The sequence below is a fragment of the Convolutriloba macropyga genome, chromosome 6 (genome assembly GCF_964194025.1).
Source record: "Convolutriloba macropyga chromosome 6, txConMacr16.3, whole genome shotgun sequence".
NCBI lineage: Eukaryota > Metazoa > Xenacoelomorpha > Acoela > Convolutidae > Convolutriloba > Convolutriloba macropyga.
The window spans coordinates 75,007,337-75,026,400 of NC_134473.1; the positions used below are offsets into that span (position 1 = coordinate 75,007,337).

At 34.5% G+C, this 19,064-nt stretch overlaps 1 protein-coding gene and 1 long non-coding RNA gene across 3 annotated transcripts in view; one reads left to right on the forward strand and one right to left on the reverse strand.

Moving 5' to 3' along the window:
* The window catches only part of LOC142340620 (large ribosomal subunit protein bL17m-like), a 435,605-nt gene that overhangs the window by 323,214 nt on the left and 93,327 nt on the right, over positions 1-19,064 (reverse strand). The gene's annotated exons all lie outside the window — the stretch shown is intronic.
* Positions 8,793-12,572, forward strand: LOC142341217 (uncharacterized). Its single transcript, XR_012759109.1, has 3 exons — positions 8,793-8,847; positions 9,469-9,632; positions 12,348-12,572. It is a non-coding gene; the product is annotated as an uncharacterized LOC142341217 (long non-coding RNA).

Consider the following 19,064-nt stretch of genomic DNA (forward strand, 5'->3'; position numbering starts at 1 on the left):
GTATTTAATTTACAGACTCTTAGATTGAGCCGTGTCATTTAATAAAACCTGTTTTGAGCCTTTTTATAGCTGTAAGCTTGGAGTTTATTAATGGCCCTCAAACGAAGTTTGAGGCAATTATTGTAAACGTGTTGGTCTTTTTTACGCAATTTTGCTCGGCCGTTTTTGCGCTTTTGTTCTAGAACATTCTTGACCTCCCGAGTTAATTTTTCACGCTTGAGTTCTTCACGCTTGAGAGCAATTCATCCAATGTAAGTTGGTCTATGTTATTGAGGTACTAACCGTTTGTTTTCAGTCTCAAATAGTTTGAATTGTATTGAGCACTGTCTTTTAACGGCTGGAAGAGGAGTATTAGTGGAGTGTCTTTTTACAAGTCAAAGTGTACTGGGGATCTATTACGACTCAAAGAGGAGTAATGTTGATCTCAGATTTCGTCTGCTTAATCTACGAAAGAAAGATGAAACAAAGTATTTAAGTGAATGTGCTTCGGAAATTGAGTATAATGTGTCATTTTCAGGTAATAATATAATAATAAATTGTTCGTAGTGCCGTTTTCATTAAATATAAGCAAGAAAATACATAAATAGTACAAATACAATCGGTTGCAATTTGTGAAACTACAAGGTCGCCATTAAACCTATCTGGTTTGTTTTCAGGCGCCTCACGGAAAAGTGCAATTTTAGTTGAAAGAATAAAAAAGTGTTTAAAAATGAAAAGTTGTCCTTTCCAGTAGAGATTAACTAAAGAAACTGTGTTTGTAGCTATCAAAATTTTTGCTCTAATGAGCATGAAAGAGTCTGTCTAGCAGGTCCTGTTTACCAGTTATATAAAGATTCAAAAATGTATGGCAAAATTCTTTTATGTTTGCCTCTTTTATTGTTCTAACATCTTCAATAAAAGTGTTGTTAAAATTCAATGCCATTTTAAGCATCCCAAGAACTCTACATTTCAATGAATTATTATCGAATCTTTGTCTGCTAATTTTTACAAACTGTCCACGATTTCTCTTTTTCATGATATCATTAAGGTCCGCGTCCGCTATTATGGTTTAAAAAACTTCACTTAGCGGTTGGTTTTTTATTAGTTTTACTAGTAGTTTGAATATTTCAAAAGCATGTAGCTCTGATGCGTTGCTTATCAAATTGTGAACTCGTATTCGCTCGATTGACTCGTACTTACGCTTCCAGAAAATTATTTTTAAAATTCTTTTAATTAATAAGTTGATTGGTTTTAAAAAGTTTTCGTTAGAACCTTAGATCAAAATTCCGTATTGTACTATCGGTTTGACATGAATTTTAAAAATTTTAAGAAGCTGTGTTCTTGCAAAACTAAAGCGTAATCGGTAAAAAAGGGAACAAAATTTTAAAAGCTATTTGACAAAGTTAATATGATCTTTGAATTTCAACTGGTCGTCTATTTTTAATCCTAGATACCTAAAAGAGCTGGTTTGTTCAATTTCCTCTCGGTTAATTGTTGTTTTGTGCTGTTTTGGATTGCGTCCTTTTGCAAACACCATGTGTTTTATTTTTGTTGTGTTAATTGTCATTTTGTTTTTATGAAACCAATTCGCAACTGCGGCTAGTGCGGCATCGTGATTTTTTCCTATAGTCTCAATACTACCTTTATTAGAAATAACTGTATCGTCAGCATAAAGTATAGTTTGGTTTTCTTTTGACTTTAGAGTTGAAATGTCGTTTAGGTAGATAATGAAAAGCAGTGGACCGAGAATTGATCCTTGCGGGACTCCACATTTAACGTTTTTCTTTTCAGATTCAACTCTTTCTATTTAAATATATATTGGAGTCGGTCTTTCAGATAGGATTCAAGTATTTTCAGTACCGTTCCTCGGAGTCCGTTGTGCTCACACTTTTTCAGCAGTAGCTCATGGTTCACTCTATCAAAAGCCTTTTTCAGATCAATAAAAGTGCATTTAGATAAGTTTTTTTATTTAAACCAGTTTGCTATAATTACTTCAATTAAGGATGCTATGGCGTCAACAGTACTTAATTTGCTTCGAAAACCAAATTGATTTTTGGAAATGTGTTGTTTTTGCTCAAAAACGTATAAATTATTTTATATAAAAGTTTTTCAAATAATTTGCCAATGGCTGGAAGAAGTGAGATTGGTCTGTAGTTTGTGGGTTTGCTACGATCACCAAAAGGCACAAATTTGGCTATTTTCAGGCACTGTGGAAATACGCCAAGTGTCAGACACTCATTATATAATGTTTCAAGTAGTGGACTAACTGCCCGAGATATTTTTTTGAGAAAAAAGTAGTTTATGTTGTGGCAGTCTAAACTAAACTTTGATGGAAGTACTTGCATTGTGTCAATGATTTCGGAACTGGTTATTGGGAAACAGAACATGGTTTTCGTGTTAGTTTCGATTTTATACTTCTGCTTTGGATCAAACGCTTTTGCTAGCTCTACTCCAATGTTTGCGAAAAGAGTGTTAAAGGTTTCTATGTTTTCTACTATTGGTTTATTGTGGTGAGTCGTTAAAGTTTTGCCCGATATTTCATTGAAGAGATTGAAGAACTTCCTTTTATTATTGGCTGCTTCTTTTTCGATCTTATTTTGGTAAAAATGTCTTAGTTTTTGTTTGATTAGATTTCTGACAAGTTTGCATTGAGCCTTGTAATCATTTTGCGAAACATTATCTGGGTTTTGTGAACACAATTTTCTTAGGAACTTTTTTTTGCCGCAGCATTTTTCACCTGATTATCTATCCATGTATTTTGTACTTCTGTTTTAGCTGAACTTATTATTGGCAGATTTTCGTCTAGGGTATTAATCAAAATTTCATGCAGTTTTTCAAAAACCTTATCGGGGGACCATTCACTACCATTACAAGTAATTATATTTTTAATTTGTCCATCAAGATATTGTTGAGGTCTTCGACAAATTTACGATTCTCTAATTTGACCCATTTTCTTGTAAACTTTTCGTGCCTATTGGACGAGTTTTCCAGAGATTGTTAAAATGTTAGTGTTACTGTATGATGGTCTGAAATGCCGGAATCAGTAGTGTGGACAGAAGACAGAGTGTTTAAGAAAAACGCATCCAGTGTTGATTTCGTGCTCGAGGTTTTGCGTGTTGGTTCAATGCTTTCAACTATAGAGAGGGTATTTCCTGCCAGCAGAGTGACTATTTTCCGGAAGTTTGCACTATTAACCAAAAAGTTAATGTTGAAGTCTCCGCATAGTATATGCTTATCTTCAGGATCAATTGGTAAGGTATCTAAGTAATTTTCTAGCCTTTGAAAATTCACATTGTTTTGTTTTTTAGGTGGAATCTTATTTTAAGGTAACAAATACATCTTATTTTAAGCCAACGATCATTGTAGTCTGAATTTGCTACTGTGCAAATTTCCACATTTTACCTTTCTAACCCTGGGTTTTTAAAAAATTAATCATTTTATGATTGGCTAAATAGTTTAGCGACCTTCAAGTTTTTGGTATCAGTGTTGAGTTAAACTTGAATAACCGAAATTGGTTGTAATTCTTTGAAGTCCTGACGCTTTCCATTCGATTTTTCCTACGACTGACTTCTAAACATATTTTCGTGATTTTGGTCTTGAGAAACAGGCTTAACTGGTACAGTTCGAGAAAGTCAAGCTTATGTGTAGCTTTCTTAGATCCTATGGAAATCTAAGGATACGATTCTGCCCCGTCCTAAACGATCTCACGATAGAGACTCTCAAAAGCAAACCATTAATAGTTATTTTGGGGAATTTTAGGGGAATTTTGTCCGACGTTAGAATTTTGTCCGATTTAGGGAAATTTTGTCCGACGTGATTTAGGGGAATTTTGTCCCACGTGGTTAGTTGTTCAGAAAAAATATTCATACAATTCTTTATAAAGATTTTACAGGTTGTGTTATTTTTAGTAAATAACCAAACGAGTGCGTTTTTACTGAAATAAAGTGACTAATTGTTTTGTTTTCATCCAAATTGTTTTCCTAGACTATTTCAGTGACTGGAACTTGTTTATTTCCTAAGACGTCATCCGAATAGTTGTAGCGATATTGTAACTGTAGAGAGTTTTGCTAAAATAAAAAAGAAAATGAAACAGAAGGTTTTTTCAAGTTTCTTTTTATTTTTAACTAAACTTTCTCAACATTCATTTTTTTATTACCAGCCATTTGTTGTTTAATTGAACAGGTGTCTGCTGACAAGACCCCTTCGATATATTTGGCTTCAAGGGGACTCGGCGGTTTTTAAAATGAGTTTTTTGGGTGTTTCGAAATCAAAAATCCATGCGACATTAAATGTTCTATCTGCATACGAAAAGCGAACTGAGAAAAAAACAATAATTTATTAACTGCTTTTTTTTTGAATTCGAGCAATTATAGCAGTATGATTTTTTTACTTGACGAGAGAATATTTTCTCTAACATAGATTTCTTAACAGTTTGTTTTTTAATTTTAAGGCAACGCTTCTAACTAAATTGTTTGATAAGCGAACGTAAAGTAAAGTGCTCTGCAAGCCTTTTGTTGGTCTTTACGATAACAAAAAGTTGAGTAAAATTTTGGAACATGAACTATCTTGGGGATTTAACTTTTCAATAGTTTTTGGCATTTAATTTATATTTAGCAACTTACTGCGTCTGGTAGTAGGTGGCGTACAATATTCTTGCTAAAAATTTAAGGATGAAGTTAATTTTTTTTTTGGTTCGTTTCAGATCCATTATTTTTGAAAAATAAACATTGATATGATGTATCCATCTATTTTGCTAAGTGTCTTCTTTTTCGTTTTCATTCCTTTGTTTAATAATTTATCTCCTTCTTTGATCAAATTTTAAATGCTTCGCAAATTAAAGCTGGTTGGTTTTTGTTTTTTTAAGTTCAATGTAACTGCTGACCTACTTTATTTGCAAAACAGGAAGAATTTGGTATTTTTATTTGTTTTGTCTATATATTTTTCTCTGTTCCCTGTACAATGAAAAATAATGGTACCCGGATTGTAATTGACTTTTGTCAATTACAATCTAAGTACCATTATTTTTATTGTACAGGAAACGGAAAAAAAGATATAGATTAAAAAGAATAAAACAACAAATTGTTTAGAAACCTCATCTACTTACATATAAATTACTACTAATGTGACAATTGTCATTGGATAGTTTTGAAGTTTTTATCAAGTTGATGATAATTCTAAATTCTCGGATTTCTGCAATTTGCATGTTTCTGAAAAGATACGCATGCAAACTGCTTTGATTTAAAAGACGCGGAACGATCTTGGTAATGAAGAGTTACTGTAAATTACGTTTGATTGGTGCCCTTTTTTACTGAGCAATAGAGTGAATCTTTTCAAAAATTAAGAATCAGATTGTGTGCAAACTCCTCTCCGTTTGTCAGTGGAGATAGCAGCATACACTATGGTACAAAAAGCTACATACACCTGAACAATTTTTAAAAAGCATTACAAATATCAAATAATGCAACATTTTGAGTTCAAATTTGTCTTCCAATAACGCGCCATTACACCTTTAGCTTTTTAACTTTTATGCACCGGAGTGTTATCTTGCTAAAATGCAATGTCCTCAAAGTGCATTTTTTCTCCGTAATTGTTCTAATTTTCTAAAACCGACAACGTTTAGCTTGTTTAGACACCTAGGGAGCATTTTCTGTCCATCGGATCCTATTGTACCACAAAATCATAAATGTTCGCTTGTACGAACTCAATTATTTTTTGTATTTTTCAATAAATCTAATACCATTTCAAAAAACTTGAAAAATTCCGTCGCTGGTGAGCGCACTCGTAGTTTCATCAATAAAAACAACATTATGATGAAACAAATAGGCTTCTTCAGCATATTGATGCACCACTTTGAGGGAAAACAGGTTTTTCTTTTTCTCTTCAAACTGACTTTTTTGCACCGTTTTTCAAAAAACGCTGCAACAATTTTTTAAACATTTTCTGGGCTTTCCGTTTGATGTTTTTTGGCTTGGAAACGGTTATTTTTCAGGTAACGTCTGTATGCATACAGTGCACTGGATACTGATTTCAAGTTGTTTTTTTTTTAATTTGGTCCATGTAAATCCGACATCCCGTTGCGTATAAACTTGCCAAATAGTGAAAGAACGAAGCGTATTAACTATCTTTTCTGTTTAAGCGGTAAGTCTTAAAACTTCTAAATTTCACAAAATTTTCACGCCTTGTAGCAAATTATGCTTATGAAGCACGAATCATGCTTTAAAAGCAGAAACTATTCTGTACGTATCTTTTTGGTACCATAGTGTGTGTTTATGCATGTGGACTCAATTACCCGTTTGAACTCCAAATGACAAAAAATGTGGAAAATGTTTTATTTACGGATATTTTCAAGTGTGGCATACAGTTCCGTATAAGTAGGATTTACGTGGCTCTGATGAAATTACTGAGAAAATATGGAATTAACCGAGAAATACGCAGTGATTCGAGACGCAAGCCGGAATTGTGAAGTGACATTAATAGGAGTTCCATAACCCTCCTTCAAACCCAAACTTGCAATCTGGCCCATGTTTATATAGAATGGAACTGTGCATTCTGGTTTTTTAAAACTCACTCATGCGCGCTTCAAGTAAAGTTTGCAACTTCCTGCTGAGAAGATCACTGAAGCGTGAACAACGACTATCAAATTTTGTTGCAAAGTGAACAGTAATGAAACAAAAAAAAGTCCCCAAAGGTTATCAAACCCGGGTCGAGAAATTCTCCAAAAATTATGTAAGAAATGTGCTGACTTTTAAACAAATTCAGCAAAAAATCCTTACAAAAAGAATGCGCTGAAATGTGCTGAATTTCGTGGAATTTTGCAGGAAATGCGCTAAATTTTCTTGAAATTTATTGGTTACATTTTTTTTAACAAATGATGCCAAAATGGCTAAATGTAACACCAAATCTTGAATTTTTCCTGCATGCAACTTCTTATTATATTATTTTGCTTATTTCCTAATGTCCTAGTTATCGTACACATGGTGGAACAAAGTGCATCAGAAAATGAAGGGTAAAAATAGGCAGTCACTAATACCTCTTGGCAGCCCAATTTGTCAGATGGCTCATAAGAAATTCATAGATTTTCTCCATTGAGAACAATTTACTGTGCTCTTTTTTAACTTCTTTGTGGTTCAAGTTTTTCTCCCTACTTATTGATCCGCTTGTCAAATTTTGTACCTTGTCATATTTTAATTTTTTTTTAGTGTCAACAAAAAGCCTCATTTTTTATTTTGATTTTGCAAATAAGTTAGGTCATAAATTCTTGTCCCGGGAATTGAACAAGCGTCCTCAAGCCACGTCACTTAGTCCATAACATGATTGAGATTTAATTAAGAAGACACACGTAGTTTTGAGAAAACACACGTAACGCATTTAATGTGTTTTATCCACTTCAAAAAACAAACGCTTTTTTGTGAGCCAATTTTTGAACTGTTCCGTATATAATGGCACGTGCTCTGTAATGGGGGGGGGCGCATAACGTACTGAAGAACACAAACGGAAAAGACACATAAATTTTTTAATAACACTTCTGAAAGTGTCATAAGTGGAATTACTTTAAGTGAAACTGTTTGAAAAAGAAATCCGAGACGCCAAAAAATAGTTTTACTAAGAAAGCCGAGAAGATGAAAGGCGAAAACTAAGTGATGGTTAAGTGACTCTGCTTGGAGTCACTGAGAACTTCTGGCGTTTATCGAGAACCGCGAATCGGTTCGAGATATTAAGTCAGAATTTCGAAGTGACTTCTGCAGAGTCACTTAACCATGCTTATAACACGAAACGCGCACGTTTTAAAATGACGAAATTCAACTTCTGGCTATGTAGTATCTTTTGGCATTTCAACTTGTGGCACTGCAGACTTTCGGCATTTTAAAATGTGCGCGTGATCGTTTTAAGTAGGAAAGTTTAGATCAAACCGTGGAAAAAGTTGAACTCACACAAAAGTCTTAGTGTCTAACTATTCTTTTGTCTTTTATTCTCTATTATATGTTGGAACAATAATCGGATTCATTTTATTTTACCCCCCCCCCCCCCAGCTTAGTGGGCTTATATTTTTTACGCCCATGCGCAGGTGCTATTTTTTTTACATAGCAACGTGCTGTATAACAGCATATAATTTGTAACTGGGGGCGTAAAAAACGCGGGGGGGGGGGGGGGTGAAACAGAATAGATCACATTAATCTTAGTTGTCCTGGGACGTCGTGACCTGGCACGAGGGCGCTGGTGCCCGATTGCCGAGCACAAGGCACAATGGGGACAAGGAGTTATTTTCTAACGTATTTAAAGAATCAAAGGTAAACAGTTAGGCTTCCTTCTGACATTGCGAAATGGCAATTAAATTAAAAAAAAACTAAGTACTAAGTAGGGCAAGAAACCTAGACTTTCGAGGCAATTAATTCGGACAAGAATCTCAGACTAATGCACTGTAAACACATTTGCATAGCGTATGTGAATTGCACATGTGTTTCTTAGTATTAATTGCGTACAGGGTTACTAAGTTGAGCTGCCACCAGGTGTTAGTAATTATTTTATACCCCCGGTTCTCTAATTGTAGAATGAATTTTCTTAAAAATTGTGAACGTCAAAAGTAAGCTAAGTAATGGTTAGGTGACTTCTGGTCACTTAAGTCACTGAAAACTTCTGGCGTTTATCGAGAACCGCGAAGCGTTTCGAGATATTATGTCAGAATTTTGAAGCGACTTCTGCAGAGTCACTTAACCATGCTTAAACACTAAACGCACACGTTTTAAAATGACGAAAGTCAACGAAATTTAACTTTTGGCTAAGTAGAAACTTCTGGCATTTTGACTTCTGGCACTGCAGACTTTCGGCATTTTAAAATGTGCACGTGAGTGTTTTAACTCTAATTGCGAAGTAAACTTTTAGCGTTTCACGCGTTGCTACATCAACTTAACGTCATTTGGCGCCTTTAATCGCCCACATTAGTGTTCTTGCATACTTACGGAATTGAGATAGAACGTACGGGTTCTTTACTGGAGACCACAATCTCTGTTAAAAGAAAGCTTTCTGTAAGAAATGAGTTTATTCACATCTTTTTTTTCTCGATTTAATGTCTAACTCAGATGCATACTAAATTATAGATGAACGAACGTGAAAACATATCAAAAATTCAGTCGACAATCTATGTTCTGTTGCGGCCCCCTAGTGTCTTTTATTGTCCCTACTTTCGAATTATGTGCTGTTATATAGCACGTTACTTTGTAAAAAAATAACACGTGCGCCGGGGTGTTTGAATGCTATTTTTCGACTAAGTGGGGGTTGAGGGATGAACACAGAATATATCCCCTTCTTTTATTGAGAAGTTTTCATCAGCTTTACATTAGCATTTCTGGTAACTAATCGTTACATACTTTCTTAATTACATAAATATGAAAAACCATTAGTGTTGGTACATTAAGGACTAATGTTATTTTTCGAAATTTGATGTAAGGTTAGTACATACACGCGTCAAAACTGAATGTTTACTTCATAAAGCTATCTCAACTTTGACGTACAGTATTTTTCTGTAAAAAAAAACAACCGTAAATAATGGGTGCTTTCATGAGACTGTTGAGTGGATTTATTATGGTTATGTCCTTGTTCGATGCTGTCAATTGCAAATGGACTCCTGGAGTGGGTTGCCGAGCCAATGACTCACAGTTAGTCTCTTTTTAGTTTAATGAACATCTAAAGTAAGTTAGCGCGCCCATAATTCTACAAAACTAGTTAAACTTCCAATTTTTACGCAGTATTTTAACAACATTCTTATCGAATTTTAGAGAAAATTTTTGAAGCATGATCCCTTAAACTAAATTTAAGGCCTACGTATAACATTTGAATTTGCAATAGTGAACTACCATAAACACGCTCGTAAAATTTTAAAAATGTCAAAAAGTTCTGAAATGCCAAAAAGTAGAATTGCAAAAATTCCATTGTTCGTGGCTAGAAGTGGACATTAGGCGCACACATTCACGTTTTTAAATGAAAAAATCATACAGTGCCCGAACTCAAAATACCAGACGTACATATATACATAGCCAGAAGTTGACTTCAAAAACTTTTGTCATTTTGAAACTTGCAAGATACCTGTTAAGCAAGGGTACGTGACTCTGCAGAACTCATTTTAAAATTCTAGCTTATCATTTGAAGCCAGTACGAAGTTCTCGGTAAACGTCAAACGTTCGTAGTTACTTCAAGTAGAGTGACGTACCCTATACAGACAGCGCTATGTAATGTTGCCAAACACCATGCAAGTTTCTCTGTGAAAAGAAAGTGTCAAAAATGAGTTTTGTTTTTGAACTTAATCAACTATGATTGAATTAGCATTTGCGCTAGACATAAGAGACACGATGTGTAGAATCAGTGACTTATTGGCCTTTTTTTGTTTTGAAACATGGATTGAGTTCATCAAATTTACGTCGCGATATCTGGCGCAATTAATCTCGAGCTTAAGGTGATCTGAAGTATAACTTAATATATATCATAGGTATAACTCAAAAGCGATTCGGCTGGTTTTTGATCGCAAAGTGATTCAACTTGATTCTTACTGGACGCAAAAATTAATTTTTTTGTAAATTTTTCATTGCTGTAGTTTTCAATCAAAACCTGTTAATGGAAAGCATACAGTGTCAGTAATAAACTCAAGAGAATAAAAAATATGTTTTGTGACGTTTAAACTTTGTTGTTTTTTCCATCAAAATGAAACAAATTTCCTTGAAAAACAATTCTGTCAACTTTTTCAAACTAAATATTTTTTTTGTTCTATTGAACTATTTGTGTCAAACAACAACTATGGAATTTTTCCCATAAATGCACGCACCGTTTAGTTAAATTTTTGTAGTTTTTGGCGCGAGTGACATCTAGGGTTTGGAACAAGAACTACAGCTGGTAAATATTTACGATTTTCTTGTAACATTTGGTGTACTCGCAAAATTCAAGTTGATTAATACTAAAAAAATCTTTTCGTGAAACTGAAGGAGTAATCTAATCATCATTGAACTATCACAAAAGATTTTTGAAAGAACTTGTAGAGACATCCTGTGCAATGTTCATTAGTATCTTTTCCTTTTTGGTTTAATCAGAGCTCCGCAAGTTTTTTTTAAAAAAACTTTAAAATTGTATGTAACTTTTGCCTTGCCTGTTAAATAATGAGATGAAAAATCATAAAATTTTTTGCTCACTTAATGCTTATCTCTTCCATATTACCTCCTAGGTAAGCTTTTAATATGAAAAACTGCATGACTGTTATCCGTTTCTTGATGTTGTCTAAATTTACCAAAAATATCACTTTTCCGAGTAGCTTTGTCTATATTCAAGCTTGGCATCTGATCAGAATGGGTTTTAATCTGTTTGAATGAATTTTCAAGCATACCAGCATTTAGAATTCCCAAAGAACATTGAAATACATACGCGTCCAAAGGTACTAAAATTTAGTATAGAAAATTGTGTCTATTTAAATCTTCGATTTTTATTTTAATTACCAAACTCTTGTGAGGCCTAACTTTTAATTATTATCAATTAATGTAACAGTAGCCCTTGTAGAACTGTTCTTTTTTATTTGATGTGTATATGGATTGTAGAGTTCGGCTTTTATAAGGAATTAACATTACATTGTACGATAACGCAAAATGAAGAAAAAATTAGTTAGTTAGTTGAAAATGTAAATGCTTTTGAGAATAAGGTTTCACGATTAGAGTTTTTTATCGTGTGCTGACCTCAGTGACCGACAAAAATGTGCCGTAACCTAGTTCAGGTGTGTTTCAAAATGCGAAGTATCACATTTGCTTTATCCAAGATGTCTGTCTGTTTCTATTTTTGAATAAGCGTTGACAACAGTGATAAGATTTTGTGCTCCCACCGTTCCCATTGTCAGCACCATCATTGTTTCTCTTGGTTACACTATGAAAGTACTTAGTTAACTAACTAACTTATGCCAATTAGATCGAAATGAAAGAAGGCCTAACTGGGGATCAATTACGGAAATGTCCTCGCATAATTATTTGTGCATTACTATTGGCAGTTTTCCAACCAACCAAATGAGGGAACAAATTAGTCAGCAAATAGGGTCTCAATTAATTAATGAATAATTTGAGCACCGAAATTTGAAGGTAATTGAAGATTTTTTTTCAAGATTTAAATTCTAAAAATTGCGGAAAATAGTCCGCTATCCGCGGTGACTGTTGTCCGTAAGTTAGCAAATAGTTTTTTCAACGCGGAAAACGGTGACGTAAAGTGAAAGTATGCGACGGATAGGTGTAAACTAAAGTGAAAGTCTCAAAATGTACTAATTGCAACCCAATGTTTGTTGCTGTCCAAACTATTAAAAAGTTCTATCTATATTATAACCAGAATTCTTAAACAGATCAAATTTACAGGTCAATAATGGTTGCTGGCCCTGGATATCTTTTAGCAATTTACATCGTGATGAAATTTGCTCTCTCTTTTCTTCACAATGCCCGTTTCATGTGAAAGAAGAAGAACTAACAACATACTGTTACATATATGTGACAAAAAATTGGTGGACACCTTGTGACAAAAAAAGTCGGCAGTTGTAACTACGAAGTAACAGAAGACAATGCGAAATTAAGTCTTGAAGTTCATTAGATATGCAAAAAAGTACTCTAAAAGTCGAGAAAATTATATCGCCGAGTCCAAGTTAAGTTGAACTTTCCTGAAATCTCCTGACCTGACTTGATCAAAAGTTTCTTTGATCTTTCAGAAATTATGCACAGCATATTTGTTTACTTATTGAACTATCTCACCATCCAAAGACAATATATTGTTTTAAATTTCCCGCAGTTGAGAATGGTTGCGCGCACAATATCAGAGTCGTCAATTTTTAACACATTAATGACAAGGAGGCCGGGAAAATTGCGTTCGAGCTATGCTCCTCTGCATTTGAAACTTCTAAATGAGGAAGATGTAGGAAACTTCCATTAAATTCCATACTGTTCGAAAATAGTTAGCGCACGAGTAAATTAATCGTTATACACACAAACCACTGAATGAGTTAAAAAATATCACATTAGAAAACCGATGAGACTTGCCATTTATTAGATTACAAGATAAGACAAACATCAGAACAAAAAAACCATTAATAATGACAGAAGTTCATTAAAAATATTTGAATCTATTCTGTTCCCCCCCCCCCCCAGCTTAGTGAGCATAAATTTTTTATGAACCCCAGGCGCAAGTGCTATTTTTTTACATAGTAAAGTGCTATATAACAATGAATAATTTGTAACTGGGGGTCATAAAAAACACTGGGGGGGGGGGGGGGGCAAAACAGAATAGATCCAAATATTTCTTTAAAAACACAGTAACAAAATCAAATGCCCATAAGATAATTACTAGCTCGAAAAAGTAGCTTGCACTTCCAAACAAAAGCAGAACTGGTCAGTCCTGAATGATATGACGTCACAAGTCGATAAGAGAGAACAAAAAGGGGACAAAGATTAATCGAAAAAATTCAAAAAGTCATAACAAACATAAATGTTCCACTAAAAAAATGCTGAAGAGACTAACATTAAACTTAATAGGAAGCCAACGCGACCTGTTATGAATTAAACAACGCCATATGTAAACAAAAAAAAACAAATTTAAGCAAAAATAAAAAACTGAAACAATTTAAAAAATTACAGTGCTGAAGCCGCTAAAACTAAAAGTCATTGACTGAAAAGATTAAGATTTATATTTTGGGCTCATTTGAACATCAGAGACTTCTTTAAAAATAACTATATAAAAGAACACAAACAGCCACAAACACTGACCAGTAATTAAAAAAAAGACAAGATTTACAAAAACAAGTTGTGTCAATCTAAAAAAAATAATTAGTTATATCAAAATTTGAACAGTGGGTTTAACTGCTGCTTCAACATAGTAATTTGACTTACAGATACTGACAATCAGTTAAAGTGTTGAAAAGAAAAGAAAATGTCATTAGAACCATCAGCTATCAACTGAATGCATCAAAGAGATTCAAATATATATCCATTGCAATTGTTTAAGACATTTCGTTAATCGGAATATGTTTTACGACATCAATTCAATTGTATACATTTAGGTAACCAAATGGAGTACTGATAAATGAAAATAAGTCATAGGACTATCATAAAAAGAACAATGAATGTAAGCAAAAATTAAAAGACAATTAAAAATTGCGAAAACACTTTCTCGATGACATAGACTCCATTAATTTTCGTCTGAAACCATATGGTCAACGGGCTTTATTTAAGTGTATTTTTTATTAACTGAACTCTGACAGCAAAACTGACCTGGCTATTTTTGATGTAAAAATTACACGAAAAATTTAGAAAATTAATAAAAAACGCCCCCCCCCCCGCCCTGTTAAAAACTGAACAATTTTTGATTATAAAAATTAATGATTAGGCCATGAATGACCTTGCTATCCCTGCTCATTGGTTTTGAGCAGGCTCTTGCATCCAATTTTAGCGTAATACATATAGTTTGAGGAAATTTGTATTATTTCAAACATAGAGGACGGATTTCGGATAATTTTCTTTCTAAATTAGCAAAAAGCCGGAAAAGTGGTACTTCCAGAAAACTCTCAAAGGTTGCAAGAGTACCAAAAGACCACATCTAAATTTACTAAGATTGTCTGCACTTTTAGGTCTGCACTTCCGGAGAAATTGGAGAAAAGGGTCTACAGAAGCATATTTGTTGCCTTTCATTGGAAAAAATTCTGAATTTGCGAACCTTTAGCACAAACATTAGTGAAATATGACGAGTCAAGCAGTCCAACATCGCTTCGTTGTCTTAAAACTTGAAAAAAAATCAATGAAGTTAACAATTGTTAACTATTTTAAACAAAGTTAGGTAACTTCGATCAAACTTTACGGAAAATCACTTCAAATGTCATACTGAAAAATTCAAACTTAGATAACTGTTTGAAACACACAAAATACGAAAAAATCTTTTGAATTCAATTGTATATGCTTGACGGACTTTCTTATGATACCACTCTCAAATCTCTACGATGATCATATCTCAACATCGGCATGTTCAGTCAATCTCGACAAAAATTGACTGACCTAAAAAAATCCAGTTGAGCGTTTAGTTCTCCCTGCTCTATGGTGGGGTCAAAACAAAGTTCTTAGCGTCATAAATAACAGTAATTTGTAGAGAATAGAACGCAACACACAAAGGAAATTTTTGAAGCTTTTTTGCTGCTTTTTCAATTTGAATATGTTAAGAACTCACATGAGTACATTGATAGAGAGAGTTTTGCAGCGAACAGGAAGTGAGGCCATAAAACTACTACTCAATGCACTAAAAAGTGTCCATTTTTAAACTTTTATTTGGTTTTCTTAGAAGAAGCGTAAGTCTTTAATTAGAACCCACATAGTGAAATATCACTGCTACGAACTGTGCTCGTTTAGTCACTAATTTAAGTGTAAACGCTTTTGTAAGAAAAACCACAAACTTTGCCACAAAATATCAAAAGAAATGATTGTTTTTTTTGCGACACCAGTTCTTCAATGAAAAAAATGTCTATTTATTAGTAACTTGAATCATTCAATTCATTTCAACATAAATACTTCATTCCAGTTCAATTCTATTTTTGAGATAAAAATTAGACGAAAAAATTGAAAAAGTTAATAAAAAAGTTATACTCTCCCACTGGAAACCTCTCTCCCTTTTTAAAAACTGAACAATTTTTAATTATAAAAATGAATGGCTGACATTGATATCGCTGCTCATTGGTTTTGAGCAGGCTCTTGCATCCAATTTTTGCGTAATACATATAATTTGAGAAAATTTGTATTATTTTAAAAAAGAGGACGCATTTCGGATGTTTTTCTATCAAAATTAGCAAATAGCCGGCCCAGTGTTATTTCCAGGGATCTCTCAAAGGACGCGAGAGTACAAAAAGACCGCATCTAAGTTTACTAAGTTTGTCAACACTTTTAGGTCTGTACTTCAGGAAAAATTGAGAAAGTGGTCTACAGAAGCAATTACAGCTGTTTCAATATGCCTTTCTAGGCATCATAAAGTTTGCTGAATTGGCGAATTTTGATGACAAGCCCTTGTTGTTTCTTTATTCGAAACTGGTTTTATTTTTAAGCCTGATAATATTTGAATCAAACGGGAAGCAATGAATTTGAAACGGACAAATGTTGACATCTTCCTATAATAACAAATGCATTAAAAGTTTTTCTGCTAAAACGAACCATATGAAAAGGTGCCTAAAAAGAGTTTTAAAAAATGGAGAACTGCCATTTTTGGTTATATGACTCTGGCAAAGTCAATTGGAAATTCTAACTTATATTTAAAACACTCACGCGTGCACATTGTAAAATGCCGAAAAGTGCAATGTTCCACAAGTTTAAATGCCAGAAGTTGCTACTTAGCCAGAAGTTGACTTCCGTTGACTTTCGTCATTTTAAAACTTGCGCGTTTTATGTTTTGAGCATTGTTAGGTGACAATGCAGCAGTCACTTCGAAATTTTGACTTACTATCTTGAACCGCTTCGCGGTTCTCGATAAACTCCAGAAGTTCTCAGTGACTTAAGCAGAGTCACGTAACCATTACATCGAACTGCTACGAAAGTTGACGAATGTTGGATATCATCATCCAGTGGATCGAATCCAGGAAATCCTGCCGGGAGACCCGCGGAATCTCAGTTTTTCCCGGTTGTCTTGTCGGGAAAACAAGGAAACAAATTTTTGTCCGATTAAACTTGCAGGAAATCTCGGGAATCTTGAGTTTTTGGGGAAAGTTAGCGGGAAAGACAGGAATCTTTTTCTGAGAGGAAAACTTACCGGGAAAGCCGGGAAGTTTCAGTATTTAAGTAAACATAGCGGAAAACACGGCAGAAGCACGGAACGACTATGTTAATTCTTTAAACATAAAATGAAAACTAGTGTAAAAGGCCAAAGACAACTGTTTTTACTGGATTGCATGTAAAAAAAAAACGTTTCGGGGTCAAAACATATCATCCCCAAAAAATTTTTGATTTCAATGGGAGTATTAACTGTCTCTTATCCCACGCTTCCTAGATCAAAGTGGCAGGCTGGTGATCCAAAAATATCCTCATTTTTATTATCTTTAGCTAAAAACAAGGGCTGAAGTGAATAAGTATACTTTTCAGCTATTTTTTCCACAAAACAGTGTCGAACTCATGTTTTTTTCTTCTGACTTTCATTGTTTCTTGAGAGTGCATGTCAATATGTCATCCATTACACATCCCAAAGCAATTTGATACTTTTGTCTGGCGTAATTCAAAAAATATTAATTTCAATGCCTCTAAAAGTTTTTTGTGCAGTTTTTTCTCATTACACACAAAGCATGCCAAACTTTATGACAATATGAGAAGTATTCCCATTTCACTGTAAAGGCTTCTAGTGTACAATGACTCTTGATTGTTTTTTTGGACAATTGGGCCCAAAGCTCTTTTGTGCCGTTCTACGAATTTTGCCGAGCTTGTCTAAAAATAGGTTGTTGGTTACTTTTCTGTTGATTGCTCTGTGAGTATACTACCAATGAAATTGGGCGTGGCCGTGTTTCATCAAACTTGAACGTTTCTTGATTGCTTTGTGCAGTTGTCATTCTGAATAGGCCAAGCAAAAAAACCTGTTCAAGTATTTTCCGGAGAAAAAGGCAATTTAGTATCACAAAAGCGTTATATTCATGTTTCTCTTTTTCGGACTGTTTTTTTAGTGTGCATGTTAATTTGTAGCCATTCTTTGCACCCTCCAAAACAATTTAAAACTTTTGTCCTGCGTAATTTGAAACTTTATTTTACTGTTTCAAGGTTTCTGGAAATTTTTTGTGCTTCATTTTTTTCTTAATACTCACAAGACGTCTTGAAATTTATGACATAAAACTGTGAAATGTTTTGACACTGTGAAGTGTTTTACTGGCGGAATAAGTCGTGATTTAGTGAGAAATTCATTCAGAGAGGCGGGCTCGAAGTTCTCTTTTGCCATTCTGTACCTTTTTTCGAGAAGTTTAGTTCCACTCATTACTCAAAAAATTGTGTGTTGGTTAGATTTTTGTTGATTTATCTGTGAGTATAAGATCATTGAAAACGAACATGGGCGCTTTATTTTAAACTTGCGTTCTTTTTGTTTGAATCGGGCAGATATCTTTCTGAATCAGCCAGGCAAGAAAGTTGTTTAAGGTAATTCTGCAAATGAACAGCCATTAATAAATCCCTGCCGATAAATCCCGGAAATACTTGCGGGAATCTCAAATTTCCCGATTTTCTCGGTAAGACCCCGGCGGATAAATCCCGGAAATACTGGCGGGAATCTTAAAGTTCCCGGATTTCCCGGTAAGATCCCACTGGTGAATCTCGGAAACCCCGCCCGGATTTAATTTTTTCCCCGGATTTCCTCTCAGGGTCCTTAAATGTCCCGGATTTCCCGGCGGGAAACGCGGGATCTTGCTCCATCTTGGCACAACTTGAATTTCCCGGTAATTTTCCCGGTAAGATCCCCGGATCTTCCCCGTGTATTTCCTGGATCTTGTCGGGGAAAAAACCGGCATTTTAATAAGATTTCCGGGATCCGACGCACTGGACAGAGTCTCATAACCTATATACAGACGAGGAATGAAATAGACGACTTTCACTTTTTGATATCAAAAAAATACAGAGTTAAGTGTCTTTGATAACTTGAAGCTTATGTCGCCAAATTTAGAGTACACATAGGCGGTGGTGGTGGTGGTGGTGGTGGTGGTGGTGGTGGTGGTGGGGGGGGGGGGGCTGTAGGGGGCTGTAATTGCAATGCCGTGTAATTGTGTGCAATTATACAATAACGGGGGGTGGGGGGAGGAGGGGCAGGACTGACAGTGCATTCAAATTCTATGAGCAGAAAACCATAAAATTGCTTTCATACGCACCACCGTACTTTTAAATCAGTAAAATCAATTTGCGCTTACCCATTGCACATAATCATAGCTTTGAAGTTGCGACTATTTTGTTAGTAGTTGCTGGCTCAAAGTGCGTTAACCAATCACACCTGGAATAAATAATAACCTATAAAGGTTGTGTTATAACCTATAGGTTGAACTAGCTCACTGGTCTGATAATAATAAACCCGTAAATCCATTTTATTACCCGGGTTAG